Below are 14,459 nucleotides of genomic sequence, written 5' to 3' on the forward strand. Positions count from 1 at the left end.
TGTGCTTCCAAGCCCATTGGAAGTCCCTCTTTGTGGATGCCTGGGCGGCTCAGTGGTTGAGCATCTGCCTTCGATTCAGGTCGTGATCCCTGGGTCCTGGGATCGAGTCCCACATCGGGCTCCCTATGAGGAGCCCGCTTCTCCCTCTGCCTGTGTCTCTGCCTTTTTCTGTGTCTCTTGTGAATAAATAAATACAATCTTTTTTTTTTTTTTTTAAAGGAAGTCCTCCTTTGGCCTGGCCTGACACCCCTGGCCGTGTAGCTGAATTCTCTTCTTCTGTCCTTGGTGGAGGATCCTCTTGTTCAGCCCTGTCCTCACAGTGAGGAGGCCCCCTGAGATGCTGAGGAGAGAGGACTGGGTGTTGGGGAAGCAAGGCGGAGGACCAAGTGAGGGGTGGCATTTCGGAGCTCGAGCCAGAGGAGCAGGCCAGGTTCCTGTCTCTTCCCCTGTGGAGTTGGTCTCCACCCGGTGGAGAATCCGCCCTTGTCTTAGCGAGTGTATGCTGAGGAGCTGCTTGTCCGGCTGGCCCGTCAGCCCCGAGGGGTGGGACGTGGTCTTCGCGGTGTCTTCTACGGTGCCGGCCACGCCATCAGCACCAAACGTACAAATACTAGTGGTAATTGTAAGCGAGGCCGGCAGAGGCAGCCTGGGCCGCAGGTGGGTGAGGACGGCTTGCCCAGGTGGGTCCTCTGGGCCATCTCTGGAGGTGGGGATGCAGGAGGGCACTGCTCCCCCAGCACTGGACTTGGGGGTGGTGCTCTCACGGAGCCTGCGTGGGCCTGGCCCCTGGTGCCCAGTCAGCACAGTGTGCAGGCGAAGGTGAAGTCTGAGTCTAAGCCTGTGATTATATGTGGCCCCCAAAAGTGAGTCTGGGCTTAGCGGGGAGAACCCAGGTAGAAGGAGAGGGGATGGTGGAGGCTGGTCCCCGGGGCCATTCTCCAGATGCTTCTTCCTTGTGACCCTGCAGGTTCCCCAGGGAGTGGGCTGCAAGCAGGTTCTCTCTCACCCCCCAGGGGACCCCGTGCCACAGCCTGGGGGACACGGCAGATGGCCCCCGCAGGAGATGCTGTTGAGGCCATGCCTGGGTCTCCTGAGGCAGGTGGTGCACCTGACACTCGGGTCTGCTAGGAAGACTCGCCTGTGACCTTCTGCAGAGGGCTGTTCTGTCTGAGATGCCCTCCAGGGTGGCCACGGCCCGTGGCCCACAGATGCCAGGTGCAGTGTCCCCCAGCCCCTCATCCATCCCTGAGGGTAGAGGACACCTGTGGTGCAATTCACCTTCCAGAGCTCCCAGTGCAATGGGGTGGGGATCCCAGTGTGAGGCCAGACCCTGCCCCATCTCTGCCTGGCTCCCCTCCCTCCCCTGCCTCTACCTCTCCGGCCTTCTGGGTTCCTCCTGACATCACGGTCTGCATCCTCACGTGCCCAGGGACCACCCTTGCAGGTTGTTTCTTCCCCACTGTCCTCCTTTTTAGAAAAAAAGAAAACCTACTCTGGCCTCTGGAAAGATGGAACACAACCCCACGCACTTTCAATCTTTTCATCTCATTTCAGCCCCGGGTCCTAGCCCCTCCCCAGTTCCTGGGTGCAATGGGCTGACTTGGGTCCCCTCAAAATTCGTATGTTGTGGTCCTGACTCCCGGGACCTCAGATGGTGATGTATTTGACGACGAAGGCTTTAGAGACGTAGTGGAGTTGAAATGAGGCCATTAGGGTGGCCCTCGTCCAGTCTGACTGGTGTCCTTCTAAGAAGAGGAAATTTGGGCACGCAGAGACACCAGGGACGCGCGAGCACGGGGGGAAGACTCCGCACACAAGGACCGAGGCTTCCGAAGAAACCAACCCTGCAGACACCTTGATCTTGGACTTCCAGCCTTCAGACATGGGACAAAATAAGTTCCTGCTGCCTAAGGGGGCAGCCGGTGCAGACACCAGGTGAGACTGCTGTTTGCCAGTCCCCCCGTGTGAGACGGTGGCCGGGTGGCTGTGGGGGAGCTGTTGGGGGCCCCCAGTTACGTGGCTGCACCAGCAGTCACCATGTGGTCCTGGACAAATTCCCTGCCTTCGTCGCGTCTCAGTTTGCTCACCTGTAAAATGCGACAAGGACAGTACCTACCTCACCAGGTGGTTAGTTACTAGGATGTGGGGCGGGGACGCTCAGAAAGCGCCTGCAACAGCCGTGCCAGTGCCGGGCAGCCCCGGTCCCCCAGCAGCAGCTGATACCAGCAGGTCCCGCCGCTCAGGCTGGAGGCCCCTCCCGTCCCACGTGAGCCCCCGGGAAGGTCAAGGACGACGGACAGAAACGCAGATAGAGGCCCCCAGCCCCAACCGACTGTGGCCTGGGTTTGCGCGTGGATCTCTGCGTCCGGTCCACTCCCACCGGAGAAGCACTTGGCGAACCTCAGCACCGTGGGGTGGCCACCCTGGTCCCCGGGAGGAGCCCTCTCTCAGCAGGAGGCCGCCCTGCAATCAGGGAGGAGCTCCGGCTTCCAAATCACAGGCCCAGGCCACTGGGCACCGGGGCAGTCTCCTCCCGGACACTCGCCAGCGGTGTTACCTCCACGCATCTCTCAGAACCTTCCCACGTGCGTCAGGAAGACGTGGTCCTGTGCACCTCGTAAGGATGCAGTCGGAGTCCAAGTACCTAATAATAATAAGCCCATAAGAGCTGTTTGCTGAGTGCTATTTACTAAAGTAGGTAAGACGTCCGCCAGAAGGGAGGATGTGCTAGTTGGACTTTCCAGACCGGGAGCCTACCTGGAGCTACTACTACCCGGTTACTGACCGGGCATATTCCTGAATCACAGCTGAGTTCCACTCTGGCCCATGGGTTCAAGGTGGCTCCTGTGCAGTAATTATATTCAATAAGGGCCTGTCAATATAATTTTCTGTCCATTGTCACCGTGTACCATGGGAGGGATGATTGACCCAGGGGCCGTTGGGAGGGAGGTCTGCTGACCACGGCGGGTGCGTGCAGTGTGCGGAGGCAGGGAGGCCAGCTCACAGGAGAGGCTTGACCAGGGTGCAGAGGCTGTGCCCTGGCGGGAAGCACGCTGGTCGGAGCCTCTCCCCAGCTGCCCACACGGCCACCAGCACCCAGGAGCCTGCTAGAGGGGTGGGAGGAGGGACACCGGGGATGATGACACAGGCCCCAAGAGAGGCTCCCTCTCGCTCAAGGAGAGGCGAAGCCTGCACCAAACCTCAGTCTGGGATCTCGGCCCGAGCCCCGCTCTGCCGCGAGAACCGGGATGGGTCGACTTGCAAAGGTGCCTGGAGTGTTATTAACGTGCCCCCCGTCAAGGGGAGTAAATCAAAGTCGTCCTCGCTGCTGAACCATTGGCCTTAGGAACATATATGTTTGTCTCTGCTCCGAGCGCCCCTGGCCGTGTGACGCAGTGTAAAACACAGTCACCCCTCAGCTGTGACAGGTGTCAAATCAAGATGTGTAGAGAATTAAATTCTATTTCTTCTGGGCCTTGAAAGGTGCCAGGAGGCTGTTTGGTTTCTGGCTGTTGTGTGTTTTTTACAGCAGATATGTTTCCTGATTCTGTCTTTCTCTGAATGGTGTTGAGACGAGTCCGCCGTCCTGAGCGCACACCCACCTGTCGACGAGCAGGGGGTTCCCCGAGCGTGTTGGGTGGGGGCTGCAGAAGAGGGGGTCCACCTGCTGGGCAGGAACACGGGATGTGGACTGCTAGCGAGGACGAGCCTCCCTGCCACCACGGACATGTCCACTGCCCCCACGCTAGCTTACCCCGCCTTCCTCAACTGCGCTCTGGAGCCTGCCTGCCCGCCTGCCTTTTCTTCGGCATGGGCTAGTGGGTCCGGGGCTGCTTGAACAGGATGCCACAGGCCAGGAGGATGGGGGGGTGAGGGGGGTTATAAACAATGGAAACCCATGGCTCACTGTTCCAGAGGCTGGAAGTTCACCATCAGGTGCCAGTACGGTCAGCTGAGGGCCGTCGTCCAGGTTGCAGACTTCTCGTAGCGTCTTACTTGGTGCAAGGGGAGGAGCTCTCCGAAGCCGCATCTAGGAGGGTGTGAATCCCATTCGTGAAGGTTCCATCCTCACGGCCTGATCCCCTCCCAAGGGCCCCACCTCCTCCTACCATCCCCTGGCGCCTTAGGTTTCAATATATGAACTTTGGAGAGACACAGACATTCGGACCATAGTACTATATATATTTACCCAACTGTCCATCTATAACCATTGATATTTTTTTTAAAGATTTTATCTATTTATTCATGAGAGATGCAGAGAGAGAGGCAGAGACACAGGCAGAGGGAGAGGCAGGCTCCCTGAGGGGAGCCCGATGTGGGACTTGATCCCAGGATCCCAAAGGCAGATGCTCAACCACTGAGCCACCCAGGCGCCCCTCTATATCCAACCACTCAACCACTGAGCCACCCAGGCATCCCTCTATATCCATTTGTTTATCAAGTAATTTTTGAAGATTGGTGCTGGGCGCTACGGAGTCAAAGGCAGGAAGGGAAAAGGCGCTGTGCTTGCTGTGGCAGGTCGCATTTACCAAGGATGACTGCGAGAAACCCCTCCCGTCCCGCGTGCTCTTGTGCAGTGGGATCCTGCCTCTCCCCTACCCTGGTGGAGGTGGGGTCTGCTGCCCACTGTTTGAATCTGAGTGGCTTCGGTGACTCGCTTGTAACCAGTAGCAAGGAGCTGAAGCCAAGCGGTGCTGAGGGACTTCTGAGGCTGGATCAGGGAAGCCACATAGCCTACTTTGGGGCCTGTAAGGAGCTTGAGTACCCCGGGGACCCCCGTGCTGGGAAGGCCACACGTGGGTGCTGCTGTTGACAGCCGAGCTGAGCTTCCAGACAGTGGCAATCACCTGCAGGGGGTACAAGGTGAGCACCCCATCTCGGGTGTCCGGCCCAGGTGAACCTTCACACAACCACAGCCCTGGGCTAACAGCTGAGATCCAAGTGACAGCTGCCAGGTGGAGCCTTCTCCAAATTCCTCAACCACAAAATCATGAGCAAAACGCCACGGTCCTAAACCAGTCAATCCGAGGGTAACTCGTGATACAGGGATAAGACACTGGAACTTGCTTTTGTGGAGTTTAGAGTCTGGTAGGAGAGACAGATATTAAAATCTCTTCCAAATTTTTTTAAAGATTTTATTTATTTATGCATGAGAGACACGGAGAGAGAGGCAGAGACACAGGCAGAAGGAGAAGCAGGCTCCATGCAGGGAGCCCGATGTGGGACTCGATCCTGGGACTCCAGGATCACGCCCTGGGCCGAAGGCAGATGCTCAACCGCTGAGCCACCTGGGTGCTCCTAAAAATCTCTTAGACATTAACACAAAATGATGCTTGAGGTCAGTGCTCCATTGAAACACTATGAGCGTGCACAGGCTCCGAGAGGTCAGGGAAGCCGCCCTGAGGAGGGCTGATTGACTAATCTGAAGGCCGTGAGCAATGTCACCGGGAGTCACAGGAGTCTGCTGGCATGCACAAAGGGCCTGTGGCAGGAAGGAGACGCTAAAAAGAAGCCAGTGAAGCTGCGGGGTGGGGAGCAAGGGGAGGGCAGCGAGGAACCCAGGGCCCAGCCCCTACAGGGCCACCTTGCATGCTGTGCTGAGGATCTAGACATCCAGAAGGAGAGTGATGAAAGCCAGCCACGGCGGGCATGGAAGCGGCAGCTGTGGGTGGCGGGTGGGTGGTTAATGAGCATGGCGAGCGCTCTCCTAGAAATGGTGTTCTAAGTTGAAACGACGCATGCAAAAAGTAATTACTGGATAGGACCGAGGTTCTTGTGGGGTTGCATCTACCAGAAAGGGGGTCTGATGCCCACCTTTCCTGGGAAAGGCCATGACTTCAAATTTAATTGAATGACCTTGACGAGGTCACTTTACCTCTCTGGGGACAGGACTCGTATGGATGATTGATAGGGCCTTTCGAATTCCGTGAATCTAAGAATCCATCCTCAATGACTCTCCCGTCATGAATAAAGCACTCGCTAAAACTTACATAAATAGATTAAATAGGCCAACGACATGAAATTATATTTAATATGGTTCATTATCATAATGTGCTATCTACAGAGCTATCTCTTTTCTCCCTCATGTCTGCCTTACTTTTATGGCAACACAAAGGTTATGAAAGGCAGCCACTGAGCAAATATCCCGGGGCTCCCCCGGGGAAAAGTCTGGCGAGTTCAGAAAAACAAATGTTATGTGTGTGGCCGTGGCCTGGATGTGACGCTGCGGCCCTACTCGTGCACTCACTCCCCCCTGCAGGTGCAGACACTGCTTGCTCAGCTGGGCTCACTTGCCAGGCAAGTGACACACCCTCTGGATACCAGTTTACAGCCCGCGGTGAGGACTTGGACTCAGGATCATTGTAAGTGCAAGGGGGCGCTGGGTGGCTCAGTAGGTTGGGTGTCCAACTCTTGATTTAGGCTCGGGTCATGATCTCGGGTGGTGGGATGGAGCCCAACAACGGGTGCCCGGCTCAGTGGGGCATCTACTGGAGAGTCTCTCCTCTCTCTTGACCCCTTCTCCCACTCGGGAGCTCTCTCTCTCTAAAATAAATAAATCTTCAAAAAAAAAAAAAGTGCAAGGAACTGCAGAGCACCCAGGTTTGGTGTCCTTTATTCTCTGTGACTTTGGCCCTATAGCCTTATCTCCACAAGCAGCAATTTCCTCTAAAATGGAGTAAAAATAAATAAATAAATAAATACCCTACCTATTCACTTGGTGTAGATGGGTGATGTAGAGATTAAATGAGATAATTCTTGCAAATTGCGATACGCTGCACACCTGGCACGCAGCCTGCACTGATCATGGTTATTCCACACCATTCTTCAGCGAAGCTCTTGGACAACGGAAGCTACCCACGGTTGAGATTACAAATGTCAAACCCACAAATGCCAAGGGTCTACTGTATGTATTTATGCTTAAATTGACTGTTCAGAAAACACAAAGTAGGTTCAGCTCTCTCCGTGATCCCTTTTGCTATTTTTATATCGTCCCCAGTTAAAAATAAAAACAAAAACAAAATTGTAAGTAATGTTCAGGAGAGATGACTGGGCCCCAGCGGGCCCCCATGACATTTGCAGTCTGAATAATCGGCAGGGCTCTGCCCTATCTGGGATGCACGCTTCGGGCTTGAGCTGGTGTAGGTGCACAGGCGCCTGCACGCGCGTGCGCGCGCGAGCTCGCACACAAATAACTCGCTGCCGAGAGTGTGCCTGGAAAATTAACTCCCGTTTCCTTGACACAGTCCTGCTCTGCTTTCCAAGATGAAAAACATATCACCTCCCACGGCAGCAGCCTCACTCCCATCTGATGAGGGCAAGAGGTGAGGCCGGCAGAGAGCAGACAGGGAGGGTGTTGCCAATGAAGAGGTGATCAATTCTCACACCGCACTGCCGACCCCCGTGCCCACGGGGCCCCTCCCAGGCTGGGGCTGGGGTGTGTGTGTGTGTGTGGGGGGGACGGTGGTGGTGGCAATGTGTCTTCAGAGCAGGCAAGATGAAATGGTTGCATCTTGGATCCATCTAGACAGTAAATTTTTTGAGTCCCTATAAGCTAAAATCAATATTGGCACAACTGTGTGTCATTAAAAACTAAATGAACATGACAAAGCCAAACTGCTGCCTATTAAACAAATGAGTTTTCTCTGCGCACAGGCACAGCGGGTTATTAAATTCTTTATTACAGGAACATCACCATTTGAAAGGGGTAAAAATACGTCTTTATGAGTCATCTGTATGTGTGTAGCAGCATGGCCTTCCTGCGCCCGCCCTCAAAGATGCTCTGACAGTCCCCGACCTTCTCCTCCCACAGGGAGAGGCAATTCTTCTGAGCTGTTGGGAGAGGCAGAGAGAAAAGGAGGTGACACTTGGTGACACTCGCATGTCAGGGGTCCATCCAGTCACTGCTGGTTCACTCAACAAATATTCAGCCAATACCTACTACATGTCGGGCCTTCTGCTGTGGCCTCGGGACGCAGTGGTGAACAACTGCAACCAAACGTAGTCCGTTCGCCCAAGATAGTCCCGCCTCTTTAACGTTATCAACTTGGATACTTGCAAATGCATCTCAGAAGACCCAGCTAGCGGTGGCTGAAAAGCCAAGAGTATTTATTTTTTCACCTAACAGGAAGCCTAGAGGCAAAGTGGTCCCAGAGCTGTGTGATGATTCGGCGATGTTAGCATAGACCCAGGTTCTTTCCATATTTGTGCTCTGCCCTCTCGGTGTGATGCTCGGCCCCTCATGGTTGCAAAAAGGCTGCCGTAGCTCCTCACAGAGCCGTATCAAATTTCTACTCCTGTATCTCAGTGTATCAGGAAGTGAAGCCTTTTCCAGAAGCTCCAAAAGGCTTCCCCTCAGGTCCCACCGGCCTGTGTTCAAGGCAACTGTAAAAGGGAGGCTGGAATGTTAGCCTCATGGAGTGTGACTGATGGTTCCCAGGCTCCCTTCATTCCCCTGAAACAGGTTTCCCTCTCCATTTTCCAGGCATCTGTGATTCTCTTGGACCCACCTGCTGGCCGCCCCCAGGTCTGCTTGCTCTGCTTTGGCACTTCTCTAGTTCCTGGAGGTACTGGGTATTCTCTGCCCAGTTCTGGATCTCCTCTCACCCTGTCGACCTTGCTCTGTGCTCCAGGTGCTGGCTGTCCCAGAGACTGTCAAGGTGCCCCATGGGAGGCACGCTGGAGATCACAGGTAAGTGGAGGAGCGAGTGGGGTGTGTGTGTTTCCCCAGCTCCCTCCATGCAGTTGCTGGAGTTGTCCAGGTTCCTCTACAAAGGCCGCAGCTCCCGCTGGGCTGCCCTTGGCCATGGTCACTCCAGCCAGGGTTCTGGCGCCTGCTTCCTCCCCTTGCCATCCAGACATGGGGTGCTGGTACCATGCCATCCCTTTGGGTCTCCCACAGATGCACCCTTTCTCAAATTCTCCCTGAGAGTCCTCTCTGAGCACGTGTCCCTTGTCTGCCAAATCTAGCTGACGGACTGGCACAGAGACCAGGCCCTCTGCCACCTTCCTGGGTAGCTTTCACCCAGATAAGCTGATATGACCCTGCTTGAGATTCTGCTGCCTTGGTAGCTGGAGAAAGGAACTAAAGGAAGGAGAAGAAAGAAGATTTCCAAGGATGGGGCAGTTCAGCAGATGGATGGGACCCCTTCTGAGCAGATCCATCCCATCCCTGGAGGAACGTGCAGGGCTTGGTTCCCCCAAAGGTGGGTGCTCCAATCAGACTAGCATATGCCCACTGGGATTTCTCATCAGCACTAGGAGGTGACCCATCTTCTGTGCCTCAGCTCAGGGTCGCTTCCCCACCCAAGCCAGGTGCCAGAAGCAGTGATTCGGGACTCAGGCAGCACCTTCCACATGTGTTGTGGCTCTCGAAATCCACAGTAGCCACACAAAGTAGACATCATGGTCTCCATTCTACACATGAAGGAACTGAGGCCCAGAGATGTTAAGCATCTTGCCCAAGGTCACACAGCATTTGCAGCAGAGCTCGGGCCAGAATCCCACCCCTGACCTCCAATCCCGTGCTCTTTCCTCGATGCTGCAATCCCCGGTCTCTGCTCTGAACAGTCTTGGGTTCTACACACTGGAAGGTTGTTCTGCTGGTGAGATAGGGACAAAGAAGATCTTTTCTCAGTTTGCAATAGAATACATTAATGTATATCATTTCTTCAGTTGTTCAGTCTTTCTCCACATGTTTTTCAGTCTTTTGACACCCGATCGATACTGAATCTCATAGAAGACAGGATACAATTTAGCACGACATCACAGAGTGAAAGCTCCTGGTTCACAGTGTTCCGCACAGATTATCAGGTACTTCTCTGCGCTTTATGCCCAGATTCGTGGCTTGAAAACCATTCTTCCACAATTGTGTTCAGAGTCCAAAACGTTAACCTTGACCTGGGATAGCAAACTCCTTTCAAATTCTGGCACGAAGAAACCAGCGCTGGCTTGGGGGAGCTGCTGTGTTGAAAAGAACGGGAGGTTGCATCTGGATTCAGTGAACGAGATCGGGGCTCCATTGGTTATGCCTGCCACAGGCACAGGAGTGGGGATCATTGACATGCTTGGCATTTACTTATATGTGTTTACACATCCTCACCCAGATCTTCCCCTCTGGTAGAAGAACAGAAGCTGGTTTCAACCCATCATGGTTTGGTCACTCCTTAGAATGTTGAAGGCGTAGGAGACAGACCAAGTTGGCCTCACGTCCCCTACCTGTGTGAAGGGGTCATCAGGATGGCATTAAAGGTGGTCACATAATATTATTTAAATGTGTTTTTTAATAGCCCTGACAATGGCCGAGCTCCCTCTGCAGACCTTGACCACTACCTAGCAAAGGGCAATTGTTTGGCTTTCTAAGATGAGAACATAGTTGGCACAGAACCCCTTCAGCTACCCTGGCTTGCTGAAATTCAGAGGAGAGTCTCTCCGAAGGTGACACTGCCGTTGGCGGGGTGTGGAGGGATGGACTCTCTGCTGCTCCGCTGGAAGATGAAGGAAGGGGGTGGGCTGGAGGGATGCCCCATTACCCAGGCAGTTTAGAGGCACATGGAAGCAGCAGCCCCTTTTAGGCTGTGGGAATGGCACGGGCTTGCTCTTGGGGGACGTCCTGCCAGGGGCAGAGGGTGGTGGTGGGGGCAGGGTGGACAGATGAGAGAATGTCTATCATGACTCATCTCCGGAGTCATTCATTTCCCAAGGGGTGGTACCAACATGTCCCAGCCCTCAGAGGGAAGTGTGTAGACTAGATGTACATGGTATGTAGGGACGGTGTGAGCAAGACTGTGGACGTTGGCCACTCTCATCTCAGAAGGGGCTGTAGGGAATGGGGTGGTGGGAACCAGCATCGGAAACCTCGGGATGGGGGGATCCCTGGGTGGCTCAGCAGCTTAGTGCCTGCCTTTGGCTCAGGGTATGATCCTGGGGTCCCGGGATCGAGTCTTACATCGGGTTCCCTGCATGGAGCCTGCTTCTCCCTCTGCCTGTGTCTCTGCCTCTCCCTCTCTGTGTCTCTCATGAATAAATAAATAAAAATCTTAAAAAAAAAAAAGAAACCTTGAGACAATAGGGGATGTAGTGGGATGCATCCGGATGGCTCAATGGTTGAGCATCTGCCTTTGACTCAGGTCGTGATCCTGGGGTCCTGGGATCGAGTCCCATATTGGGTTCCTTGCAGAGCCTATGTCTGCCTCTTCCTCTGCCTCTCTCTCTCTCTGTGTGTGTCTCTCATAAGTAAATAAATAAAACCTTTAAAAAATAGAGGATGCAGTCAAGAATCTTGGGGAGCGGTCCATGTTCCTTCTACTTTTAAGACTTGGTGGCACAGGTCAGCAGGGACGATTCCTGGCTCCATTCTGGGAACACTCCCTGCCCTCTCTGGAGAGAGTGAGTCATCCTGGAGGCTGACAGGACGGGGCCTGGAGGCATCATGTCTCCAGCCCACTCCCCTGCCCGTCCCACCTGCTGGCTGCTTCAGGTGGGTCTCAAGCCCCTGTACTCCTTCTTGCCTTTGGGTGGGCCATCCCTGGGCCGGAAGCCTCTCAGCCACACTGGCCATATCGTCCTGCAGGGCTTCCCCAAGCAGCCTTACCCCTTCCTCGTGTCTGTGCCTGCAACACCGTGTTACATGGCTGAGCACACGGCATCCGTGTTGGCTGCAAATTACCGGCACTTCCTGTGGTTACTCTCATGGTATCCTCACAACGGCTTGGTGATGATGGGGGCTCAGAAAGGATGGATAACCTGCCCACCATCTTACAGCCGCAGTGGTCCTCCAAAAAAAGAGAAAAAAGGAAGGAAAAAAGGAAAAGAAAGAAAGAAGAAAGGAAGAGAGAAAGAAAGAGAAAGAAAAAAAAATAAAGGCTGATTGGTGCCATTTGCCAATTGTCATGGTGTAAACACTCCAATAATGGCGATTTCACACTATGAACACTTTAACAGTGGTCTCTCATTATTCCTGAAAATTTGGTGATTGGTTCTTGCAGGTTGGTTTGGGGCAGTATGAGCAGATATGTGCCAGTACGAGCCGGTCTGAGCCAGTTCTGGTGCATGACTGTGACCACCGTGTCCATCTGCAGGGCCCAGGCTATGGGCCATAGAAGAGTCGGGACAGGTTTCACTAATGCTGTCCCCAGTGCCCCACACTGGAGCTAAGTAGATGCTAAATTAAGGTTTGTTGAAATGAGACAGGTTTCTGAGCTAGAAGGCTCTGGTCAGAGCTTCCTCCCCAGGACACGACCTCTCCCTCCTTCTCCCCTCCGTCAGACACTATCCCAGAGGCTCAGGTCCCTGTCCTGAGGCTCACCAAACAGGAAGGAAAGGAAGAGCTAGAAGGAGGGACAGGAAGCAGCCTGGGCTCAGGGCTGGACGTGGGCTGTCAGGGGCAGCAGAGGTCCCGGGCCTGGGAACAGGTGGTGCGCCTGGGTGGAGCTTCCGGAGAGTGGGTGGCCAGGACAGGTTCAGTGACACAGTATCAGGTGCCTGGTCCTGTCACCCTTCCAGAAGCTCCCAGGACGAGCCAAGGGACTGCTGCATGCCAGGCAGCTGACAACTTGGCTGTCGCTCTGATCAGGCTTGGATCCACCTTGAACGTGTGTGTTTGGAAGGAAGACATATCTCTGTGCCAGTAAGTAAGTTGGATCCGGGATTTTCTGTAATCCAGCAGAGGTGGGAACCAGACCCCCCACTGCTGCCGACAGTGATACTAATGAGAGTGTCGACATGTATGTGACAGGCCAACACCAGGAGGGGGGACTGGAGAGCAGCTTCCAGAGTGTGTGTGGGGGGGTCCCCGCTTTGGGGTCCCTATGAGAGGACAGACCCTGTGGAGTGCTGGCACCGTCCCTGGAGCCAGGTGAGCGTTTCTCAACGTGGCGTGTGTGTTAGTGTCACCTGGGGGCAGAGCTGGTTCCATGGGCCTGTGACAGGAGCAGTCACAGCCCAGAAAGACCCCACTCTCTGGAGGTTTTAATGCTCTGCTATTGCCATCGGGAGATTCTTCATGATTTTTGCACAAGGTGCCCCTGTGTTTTCACCTTGGGCCAGGCCCTGCAAGTGATGGAGCTTGTCCTCCCTGGGGGACTGAGCCCCTGCCCCAGCTTTTTTGAGTCAGAGGGTCTGGGCAGGATCAGGGTATTTATATTCCTGACAAGCCCCCAGAAGCAAATTTTGAGACTCTGCTGAGCCCCAGGGGGTGCTGGAGGAGCTCCACGGGATCGCAGAGAGGAAAGGCCATTCAGACAAGCTCCGTGGACTGGTCAAGCAGCCACGGAGTCACAGGTTGACAGGGTGCATCAGGGGCAGCTCAGCACCGACTCTTATTCCTCAGGGGACCAGAAAGCCGAAGGCAAGTGCTGGCCTTCAGCAGAGGGGGAGAATTAAGGAGGAGCATGTGAAAAGTGGCGTATTTGACCACAAGGTGCAGGTGTTGGGACCAGTAGGCAGACTGGGATAAAAAGGAGTCTCAAGTGGGCTCAGTTTTAAGTCAGCTCAAGGGAAACTGAGTCACATGAAGCAACGTACCTGTACCTGCCCATGGGCTCAGGAGAAGAGTCGCTTGACAAGAGCCCCTTCCCCTCCAGGAAAAGAAGGCTGTGCAGCTGTCGAAGTTGTGGGCGTCTGTTGGATGCTCCGAGCCAGGAGACTAGGAAGTGAAATGTTTGAGCTCCGAAGACAAGGGATGGTGGCATCCTGGCGTTGTCGCACACACCTGAGGATAGGCCAAGGTGACTTCTGCCCGGAGGAGGTCCTGAAGCTAATCCTCCAGGACATTCTCCACCACCGAACGCTTTGTTGCTGACCTGCATGGGAGCCTGGAGTCCCACCATGGAGGCACTGCTTCTTCCACCTAAAATAAAGGGTTTTAGCCCGAGATTATACACTCCCCAGGAGTCTGTGACAGTGCTGTAGATGGTTCATGGGCTCTGTTGAAATTGTCGGTGAAATTTAGCGTGTGTTATATGTACATTTTCTTTTCCTGGGGAGCGGGTCTGGAGCTTTCATCAGATTCTCAAAGGATTTTGAGACACCCCCCCCAAAAGGATTTATTTAAAGAATTTGTCTGAAAGGGGGATTATCCAATAAATGCTACGGAGATAATTGGCTACCTTTTGGGAAAGAGAAAATAAACCTGGATCCCCTACCTAACTGCTTCCACCAAAACACATTCCAAGTGGAGCAAGGATTTCAATGTTAAAGAGGAAAAATGATGTAATGAAAGTTAATGGATAGAATTCGGGTCAATATATTTTATTTAAACCGTGGCGGTGGAAGGCAGGTTTCGGAGCGGGGCACAAAAATCCAGGAGTGGTCTAGGAGAAGATTAGTTAATCTAGGAAAAAAAAAAAAAGAAGATTGGTTAATCTAGAACAGAAAAACTGGAACTTTAATGTGGGGAAGATGAGGGCAAGGGACAAAATGAGATCAAAACGCAAAGGGCAGACTAAGAAAAAATAACTAGA

This window comes from Vulpes lagopus, chromosome 12, assembly GCF_018345385.1.
Source record: "Vulpes lagopus strain Blue_001 chromosome 12, ASM1834538v1, whole genome shotgun sequence".
In the NCBI taxonomy this organism is placed as follows: domain Eukaryota; kingdom Metazoa; phylum Chordata; class Mammalia; order Carnivora; family Canidae; genus Vulpes; species Vulpes lagopus.